The sequence below is a fragment of the Mastomys coucha genome, unplaced genomic scaffold (genome assembly GCF_008632895.1).
Source record: "Mastomys coucha isolate ucsf_1 unplaced genomic scaffold, UCSF_Mcou_1 pScaffold15, whole genome shotgun sequence".
Classification (NCBI taxonomy): domain Eukaryota; kingdom Metazoa; phylum Chordata; class Mammalia; order Rodentia; family Muridae; genus Mastomys; species Mastomys coucha.
The window spans coordinates 156,094,955-156,104,162 of record NW_022196897.1 but is presented as its reverse complement, the minus strand read 5'-3'; the positions used below and the strand labels follow the sequence as shown (position 1 = coordinate 156,104,162).

Below are 9,208 nucleotides of genomic sequence, written 5' to 3'. Positions count from 1 at the left end.
TATGGGTGTATGTGCATGTGTGTATATGTGTAAGTATGGGTGTATGTGCATGTGTGTGTATATGTGTATGTGTGTATATTGTATGTGTGTGTGTATATGTATGCGTGTGTATGCGTGTGCGTGTATGTGTGTGTAGTTGCACAAGTGTATAAAGGGCATTCATTGGCTTCTATCATTTGCTGTCTATTCCTTTGAGGCAGGGTCTGTCCTTGAACCCGGGGCTTGTGCTTTCTTGGCTATACAGAAGCCAGTAGTCCGCCACGTCCTCTTACCTCTGTCTACCTCGGAGTTAGGGTTACAGGTGGGAATTCCATGCCTGTCTTGCTGTGTGGGTGCTGAGACCAGAACTCTGGTCTTCAGGACTGCACAGGAAACGCTCTTGGCCATGGAGCCACCTCTCCAGCCCCTGAACTTAATTTATAGCTTAAATGTTAGAAGAGCAGACCCCACAGCACTGCTGTCATTGCAAGGCCGTTTCAGCTGCCGAGGGTGGAAGGGGTGAGTTTTCCACATTGGGAACCAGTGTCACTTAATTATCCTCAGTAATGAATAACAGGATGCTCACCTGAGCAGCACCCGCTGTTCAGCTTCTCATACTCATTAAATGTCCAGTAAATAAACAGCTCAGAAGATGCTAAGGGCCGCCCTGCTGAATGCCAATCACAGCTGAGCTTCCTGTACCTGCCTTTCTATGGATGCCAGAAAACTTAACACTTTCCTTCCCACCTCCTATGCCACTAGGAGTGGTCATGTGACCCTGCTTCCTCCTACAAATTTTGGGGAACGGGTCCTTTTCTGGTGGGCAAGGCAAACCTGGCTGGAAGCTCTCCCCCTACCGTTCCCTTTTCTTCGATGACTGTGAGGTAGTACTGGCCTGCAGGAAGCAGTGTCACGCGTAGGGCAGGAAGAATGTCCTAAAGGTACAATGAAAGTGCGTGACAACTGTCTTTAGGGACAGGAGACCAGCCTCCACCAGGCGGGAGGGTCTTACCCACTCAGATGAAGGTGTTGAGACAAAACAGGTGCCTCTGAGGATAAAGATAGTCTGCCCGGATATGCAAACTTCAGCTCCTGTCCCCGAGTTTCTGGGATGCTGGCCTGATCTGCAGATCTCAGGTTTGTTTAGCTGCAACCAAATGTATCCACATGAATTCACACTTCTCTTCATCTTTGGAAACAGACAGACAGATGGACCTACAAAGCCCACTTTTTTTTCTCGTCCCTTCCCTCTGTCTTCCCCTTCCTCTCCCTTTATTCTGTCTTTCCTCCTTCACTCTTTAATTTTTTTTCTTGTGTGCACATGTGTGTGTGTGTACATGCATGCATGAAAGCACATATGCACGAATGTGCATGTGGAAGCCAGAGGACAATCTTGAGTATCCTTGGTCACCACCTTTTATTGTTTTATGACAGGCTGTCCATGTCCTGAAGCTTGCTTTATTAGGTTAGCCTGAGTGGCCAGTTCACCTCAGCAGCTTTCCTGTCTCCGCCTCCCTCCCACCCCTGAGCTTACTGCAGTAAGTAAGGCACAGTTCTCACTTTAGGAGGCTTCTGAGCACCAGGCTCAGGCCCTGCAAGGAAGACAGTTGAGTGACTAAGCGATCTCCCTAGGCCTGGTTCTATTCTTTTCCACGATCCCGGCGGATGACGACATTCTTCCTTTCCACAAAGTAGCTGTGAGGGATGAAGACACATCGGCCATCTTGCCACCACACACATGACAGACAGGAGGACCAGGCATCGTTGTGAAGGCCGATGGGAGAGCAAGGGATGGGAAAACATGGGTCTGGGAAGTCCCCGCTCTGGAACCTGCCAGCTCCCTAGCTCGAGGTTTCCTCCCATGTGTGGCATCTAAAGGTGAGCTATTGGTGTTTGCACTGAGGGCGCACCATCTTGAGAGGAGCATCACGTTAGATGAAGGCGATTCAAGGCAGGCATTGACTCGAGCTGGTCTGTCACATGTTTCGGGGTGTCTACACCTCTGCCTGTTGTTTCTCTGGGTCCCAGGCTTTACAACCTCCTGGAAATGACCAGCGTCAGCAGCAGTTTATGTCCTGCGGCTCACCCACCTGTCACAAAGGGGTTCCAGGTGTGACCTTTCACTTCCTGATGAAGGCACCTCTGAAAGCAAACGGACCCCTCCACATGCCTGTCATCCGGTGGCCACATGGAAGCTGTCCCGGCTCATCTCTTCCTCCACAGGCCTACTTTCCACACTGAGCCACATGGCAGCCATCCCTGCTCATCTCTTCCTCCACAGGGCTACTTTCCACACTGAGTCACGTGGAAGCTGTCCCAGCTCATCTCTTCCTCCACAGGCCTACTTTCCACACTGAGTCACGTGGCAGCCATCCGGGCTCATCTCTTCCTCCACATGCCTGTCATCCTGTGGCCACGTGGAAGCTGTCCCAGCTCATCTCTTCCTCCACAGGCCTGCCATCCAGTGGCCACGTGGAAGTCGTCCCGGTTCATCTCTTCCTCCACAGGCCTACTTTCCACACTGAGCCACGTGGCAGCCGTCCTGGCTCATCTCTTCCTCCATAGGCCTGTCATCCGGTGGCCACGTGGAAGCCGCCCCGGCTCATCTCTTCCTCCACAGGCCTACTTTCCACACCGAGTCACGTGGAAGCCGCCCTGGCTCATCTCTTCTTCCATAGGCCTACTTTCCACACTGAGTCACGTGGAAGCCGTCCCAGCTCATCTCTTCCTCCACAGGCCTACTTTCCACACTGAGAACAGGATGATGTGAGTTTTCTTTCTACAGTTGTTGAAAACATTACAGGAATCAAAATCCCTTCGACTCCCTGTGCGGGTTGTGGGTTCTTTCTAGTGACAGGATGGACTGTCATCTGGGCATATGTATGCAGGGCCTGTGCAGTAGGAGCTGAGTTTGGGAGCTTCGCTTTGCAGCTAAGGCTCCGGCCTTAGAGAGTGAGGCTGGGAAGCGATTTTCCTTCTCCATGGCAGAGAGAAGTAACCAAGGCTCCCTTCACACTGATTTCAGAGAAGAGGAGGTGGATTTGAAAGATGGACCATGACCCTTCTGTTCCTTTCCTACTTGGACATCTGCCCACCACTCCGTGCAGACTCTCTCCTGCACCTACCATCCTTCCAGAAGAGGCTGACAGAGAGCTTTTCCCCAGGCAGAGGAAGTAGCAGGATGAGATTTCTCCAGCAGGTGCTTCTGAGGATCTCATCTGTCATGGTTAACACTGCCAGCCGGACAGGTTCTAGAATCACCCAAGAGAGGGACCTCTGGGGTGTTTGTGAGAGATTATCTAGACTAGATTAACTGAAGTTGGAAGACCCATTTGATTGCGATTGGCAACCATCCCATGAGCTGGGGATCTGGGCTGAATTAACATAAAGGAAGTGCGTTGAGCACAGCGTTCATCTCTCTCTGCTTCCTTACTGCAGATGTGGTGTGACCAGCTGCCCCAATTTCCAGCTGCTCTGCCTTCCTGGCTATGATGGCCGCCTGCACCCTGGGACTGGGAACAAAAATAAACTTGTTCTTCCCTAAGTTGCTTCTGTTGGGTGTTTCATCACAGCAATGCAACAAATAACTAACACGGTGCAGAAACATCACATCCAGCATCCCAAGGCTCCAGTCCTCATTTCTTCCCCTTGGTTACAAGCTCGAGACGCAACCTGTGTAATACATGTTGAAGGCTGAGTGAGGGAACCCCAGCCATGGAACTAAGGGCTGGGCTGGGAGACCCACGTTCCTTCCACCAGGTGTTCCTCTCTCCCTTTCCAAAATATGCTGGGTGTCATGGTCTTGCAAGGGTTTTGAAAAGTGATTGAAGTCAGCTGCCCACGGTCTTTCCTCAAAATATTCAATTCTATTAACTGTTTCTCTCCAGGAGCAAGAGACCCAGTGCTCTGCAAGGTTAACTGGACTTTCGAAAGAGAATATTTTTTCAACCAACACAGAGGCACGAGGCTTTGTTCTAGAGTGTGAGGACTCAGTGTTGTGTAGGTAAGTACCTGATGCTTAACAATGGAGAGAAGAGGTCAGACACATTAAACAGACCCCAGCTCTGGGGAGGAACCCAGGGGTGGAATCACCCACACACGTGTGGCTAACTCACGAGTGGCCAGACAGAGAAGGTTTTCAGGTCAGTTCAAAAGGCAAAAGCCACTGCTTTGAGCTATACAAAACAAACTAAGGCTCCACATCACATGACACAGCGGGAGGGTCCCTATGAATCTGAGGCCCGTTTAGACTACATAGGAGTTTCAGCAGCTTAGGCTACTGAGTGAGACTTCATTTCATAACAACAGCACCAACCTAAAAACATTATCAATATTACCTGCCAGCTGTATTTATAAACCCGGACACCTATAACCTCAGACCCCAGTCACCCTCATTCAACACAAACATACCTTCAGTCCAGGGCACCCTTGGTAACCCTCTCTGAACGGGAAGGCTATATACGACCCCAGCCCTGACGTCCTTTCTCCTTCGCAGCTGAGGTCTGAGAACCTTGTCTTACAGCAAGTATTTCATACACAGCCAGTCTCCTGTGGTAGTGGAATGGGGGTCTGGCAAAGGAGCTCTCTTTGCTTCACATGGGGCCAGACAGTGGCCAGACATTTGAATAAACACATTTTCTCTTACCATCAGCTTTGGGAGGTGGTGGTGACACATCCTAGAACTTATCAGTGAGATGTCCCCTTCCCAGTGACCCCCCACCATCCTTTCCAAGGCTCTTTAGATGTGGAGATGTTGAAGTTTCAGGGGAGGAACAGAGAGATAATAAAATATCCAACTCCTACCCGAAAGTCTTGGTGACCGGATTTGACAGGGCCTACTCTTGTATAGCCGGGTTCCAGTTTTCTCAGGGCCACTGCTCTGTGTTGGACTCAGTAACCCCCAGGAAACTTTAAGCACCCTCGTCTTAAGTACCTTTGTGCTGAGTACCCTCCTGGTTTTTCACCTGTTGCCAGGCAAGGATTTCCACAGCTGCCACTCTTGACATTTGGAAGGGTCCCACATGATAGCACTTTCAGGATTAGAATGTCTGTGTCATCTCCAACGGTGGCCCGTCAACCCAGCGTCTAAGGGCAGGCTAGGCTTTTGGCCTAGACACTGACCCATGGTCACATAGCCATTGGGGGGAGCTGGGAGGGGAAGCCTTTGCAAGTTCCTACGAGTGGATCATTATTCCCAATGAAGAGGTCATCAAGTGACTTCCACTAGAAAGGATAAAAAAATGTCTACTCACCCTCAGAGTGAGAGGGCAAACAGATCAAACTATGGATTCTGTCTAGTCTAGTTTGGTCCTCACTGAGGTTGTTGGGGTCACTTACAGAAGTGTGAGTGACTTTAAGGGAGCTATATACCTGGGAAGCCCCTTGGGCAATTTATGGGCAGCTACACTACGGAAGCCTCCCACTTACAGAACGGCTGACTCAGGGAAAGTTGTTCAACTGAAGAGTCCCCACACCAGGTGACCTTCCCTCCTCTATATAACTCCGACTCGGGGCAAGGCCCATAAGACTCTTACGAGGGCTTCGGAGCCCTATAAGAGAATGTTAACAGATTGGGGATCATCAAGATCTTGTATGAAAGATAATGGGTGTATCTACCCAGAGGAAATATGTATCTGAGAGAAGTACGGTTATGTGTAGACAGAACCATGACACACATGCACTGAGCTGGCTTATTCTGAAAGGGGTTAGATGACAGATAATCAATACTTTAGGCCACTGGGACACCAGAGCCTAGTCACTCTGCTCTACCACCATGTTCTGTGTTAGGTAATGTGGAAACCAAGTCTAGCTCTATTCTAACAAAGCTTTAGTGACAAAACAGGCAGTGGCTAGGATTCCCAGATGGCCCCAGTGGGTCAGCTTTCATCTGGAATTTGTGCACTAAACATTGACTTGTGTACTTGGGCTGGTGATATCGCTCAGGTGGTTGCATTGTGTGCAGGAGGCCTTGGGCTCAGTCTCCATCACGGTGTAAAATCAGAGTGGGAACTCAAGCCTGTAAATGCAGCCTTTGGGAGAGAGGGGCGAAAATATTAGAGGTTCACAGCCATTCCCTTCTTCATAGTAAGTTCAAGGCCAGCCTGGGTTATAAGAGATCCTGCCTCAAACAACACAACACAAACCAAACCACTGTGTACTGAATTGCTCACAGTGTGAATTTATGTGGGTCATTTGTCCTCTCTCTGTCTCTCTGTCTCTCTGTCTCTCTGTCTCTCTGTCTCTGTCTCTCTCTCTCTCTCTCTCTCTCTCTCTCTCTTTCTCTCTCCTGCCCCCTGCCCCATTTCTCTGTGCCTGTTTCTTCTTTCTCTCCTTCCCCCCCCCCAATGGATATTACCAATTCTATTAAGAATGAAATTCTTACTCTTTTGGGGTTTGCTGTTCATTTGTTTTTTGAACTTCCACAGTGACCAGGAGTCTCTTCCAGACCACCTCCCTCGTCCCTCCTCCTCCTTCCTCCCTCCTCCTTTGTCCCTCCTCCCTCGTCCCTCCTCCCTTCCTGAGGTCATTCTCCCCATACCAGTGTAGATTCTGGACGGTGTTTACAAGGACTCCACATGGAGATGACTTTCTGGTTAATAACACCCATGTGGTTATGGTGAGCTGAGCTCCTGAATGCCAAAATCATGACACTGACATCAGTGGGGTGATCAATGAGGTGGGAGAGAGGGAAGGAGGGAGGGAAGGACACCTTCCTGGAGGAGGTCACTTTGGCCAGAAATGTTTTTCAGTATTTGGCCACAGAGACTCAGACCCCAGGCCTGCCCCAGTCACCCCCATCCCTCTATGCTCCTTCGAGGAAGCAGAGAGAGGAGACATTTTAAAGTTATTTTTGCCGTTCACAGCATCTGCACCGTGAAGGCACTTCCTAGAACGTCTAAGTTGGAGCCGGAGCTGAAGCTTAGGCGGTTGGATTCCTGCCCCACGCCCAGATCTAGACAAAACAGCTCAGCAGACAGTTGCCTTTCAGGGTTTTAAAGTTCAGCAGGAAAGGGGACAGAAGCTGAGGCTCCTTGGCAAGCGCCTCCACATAACCAGAAACTTCCCTGTTTTACGTGAAGCTTAAAACTCTATGGATGAAAAGAGTCAGAGCTCAGATTTACGGTACAAGCTGCCTTCCTCACGGACACAGTGCTTGCCAGGGTGATCTGTTCCTGGCCGAAGTTCTGAACCACCCATTTTATAGACGCCATTAACTGCGGTCCATTGATCTGCCTTTCTCCGACTGGTCCTGCCCACCACCGATGAATGCAGAATTTCCAAAGGCAAACTAGGGTTCTTTTAAAAGCACAACATTTTCCTAATTGACAGCATGCATCCAGCAACAAAATGATTGAAAATGATGTAAAAAGGAAACCATAAAAAGATAACTAGGAGGAAAAGCAAATATCCTAATATACACAAAACAGTTACTGTGGTTAATCCCTAACTTTAGACAGGAGCTTCCTGGCAGCCGAGGAGAAAAAGGCCCATGGCAGGGTCAACCTCCTTAACCATCGGGATGAAAAATGCTAAACTAGAGATGAAATCCCTCATCACAGACACTATATAGGGAATGATCAATCATGAATGACTTGTGAATGATCAATCACTTAGCCAAGGCACAGACGCTGGGGAAAGCTCACTATTTTTGTTATGCTCTGGTGTGTAGCATTCTTGCAATATAGCTAAGTCACAGTCACTCTATTATGGAATAAGTCTATTAAGGACCCACTGCCAGCTGTTTATACGCAGTTGAGTGTTTATATAGATCTCTCCTAAGACACAGCATAGATGGAGCACATTGGCAGTTAGACCTAATTTCTAGCAACTCCGAGGTGTGAGCTGGTGAACTTCCTGGTTACAGAGGTTCGTGCCTCTGGGATGAGCGTGTTGTCTTGGCTCTGCCTCTCTCACACTGTGGCCTCTTCTTGAGAGCCCCCAAGATGTTCCATGCTACTTCCTGTTCACTGTGGAGTTCAGATCTCAGAGTGATCTCCTTCCACTTGTTTCTAAGTCCCCTGGGGTTGTGGTCTTAGTTTCTCTCTGTCCCTTGAATGCCAGGCTCACCCTGGCCTCAGGGTGTTGGTCACTGATGTACTTGGCAAACTGACCACTCTGCACTGCCCGGGGTGGCCGTGGCCAAGGCTCTGTAGCCATCTTGTTTGCATGTTTCCATTTAAAGCCCCGTCATACCCTGAACCTCTTGTCTATTTTCTTTGTTTGAATTAGGTTCTAATGTCCTTAGCAGGGAGATTCTCTGATGACGATTTAATGCTGATACTGTACCCAGAAAACATTTAAAAACCCTCCATATATGTACATGTGTAAATGCACATATGTACATGTGTGTGTAGGGTGCATATGTGCCATGGCATGCACGTGGAGAGCAACACTGGATGTTAGTTATGGCCTTTCACGTTGTTTGAGACAGGGTTCCCTTATTGTGTGCCTCTGTGTTCACCAGCTTTGATGGTTTTTGAGTCTGGAAGGTCTCCTCTCTGGACTTCTCATCTCCTCATAGGAACGCTAGGATCACAGGTGTGAGCTGCTGCGTCCTGCTTCCTGGGGAAGCAGTTCAGTCCTGGGGATCTGAACTCAGGTCCTCAGGTTTGTGTGACAAGTGCTTTCCCTTCGATCTCTCTCCCTACACCTTCCCAAATCCCAAGTCAATCATTACCATACAATGAATGACAGAAAAAACCAGCCACTCACAGGGCTAGAATTATGTCTCTAGAAGACAGCCCTTGACCATTCTTGGTATGTCTTCCTGGTCGGTTCTGGACCATGAATTTGGCATTTTCTAGTATACCAGCCACTCTGGGACCCAAGAGTCCCTTGACATCTCAGAATGTGTGCTCGGATGCTTTCTTTGAGGGAAAGATTGACCTGTGAGACTCATGGGTTCTGCAAAACAGAGGGAACCTCGGTGTGTGATCAGGACTGGTGGAGTCTATGGTGGCACAGATGGTGTGTGGGAGAGCATGGCTCAAGTGAATACTCCATTTTAGCCCCAACCCCTGCATGGACATTATCTCAGCTCTGGGTTGATTTCTATGACCTCCTCAATTTCAAATATTCCTTGTGACACACTGTACACCAGATGTCCTCTGATTCTCTCAAGGACACCCAAACCTACCTACTTGTCCTAAGAATTCTAATGTTGTGTAGTACAGCTTAAGGTCCGGGATTGTGATTCCACCAGAGGTTCCTTTATTGTTGAGAATAGTTT

The 9,208-nt window shown here is 49.0% G+C and overlaps 1 protein-coding gene and 3 long non-coding RNA genes across 6 annotated transcripts in view; 2 read left to right on the top strand and 2 right to left on the bottom strand.

Annotated features, from left to right (window-relative positions):
* Positions 1–2,029, bottom strand: part of LOC116091455 — a 6,184-nt gene extending 4,155 nt beyond the window's left edge. The window contains exons 1-2 of the long non-coding RNA XR_004119040.1: positions 1,540–2,029; positions 992–1,126 (exon numbers count right to left, since the gene is read on the bottom strand). This is a non-coding gene — a long non-coding RNA (uncharacterized LOC116091455). The remainder of the gene's footprint in view (positions 1–991; positions 1,127–1,539) is intronic.
* The window catches only part of Tshz2 (teashirt zinc finger homeobox 2), a 462,303-nt gene that overhangs the window by 123,617 nt on the left and 329,478 nt on the right, over positions 1–9,208 (bottom strand). The window lies entirely within an intron of this gene.
* The window catches only part of LOC116091457, a 17,025-nt gene that overhangs the window by 5,689 nt on the left and 2,128 nt on the right, over positions 1–9,208 (top strand). The window contains exon 3 of the long non-coding RNA XR_004119042.1: positions 3,867–3,982. This is a non-coding gene — a long non-coding RNA (uncharacterized LOC116091457). The remainder of the gene's footprint in view (positions 1–3,866; positions 3,983–9,208) is intronic.
* On the top strand, positions 2,120–3,523 carry LOC116091456. The gene is made up of 3 exons (XR_004119041.1): positions 2,120–2,745; positions 3,005–3,178; positions 3,418–3,523. It is a non-coding gene; the product is annotated as an uncharacterized LOC116091456 (long non-coding RNA).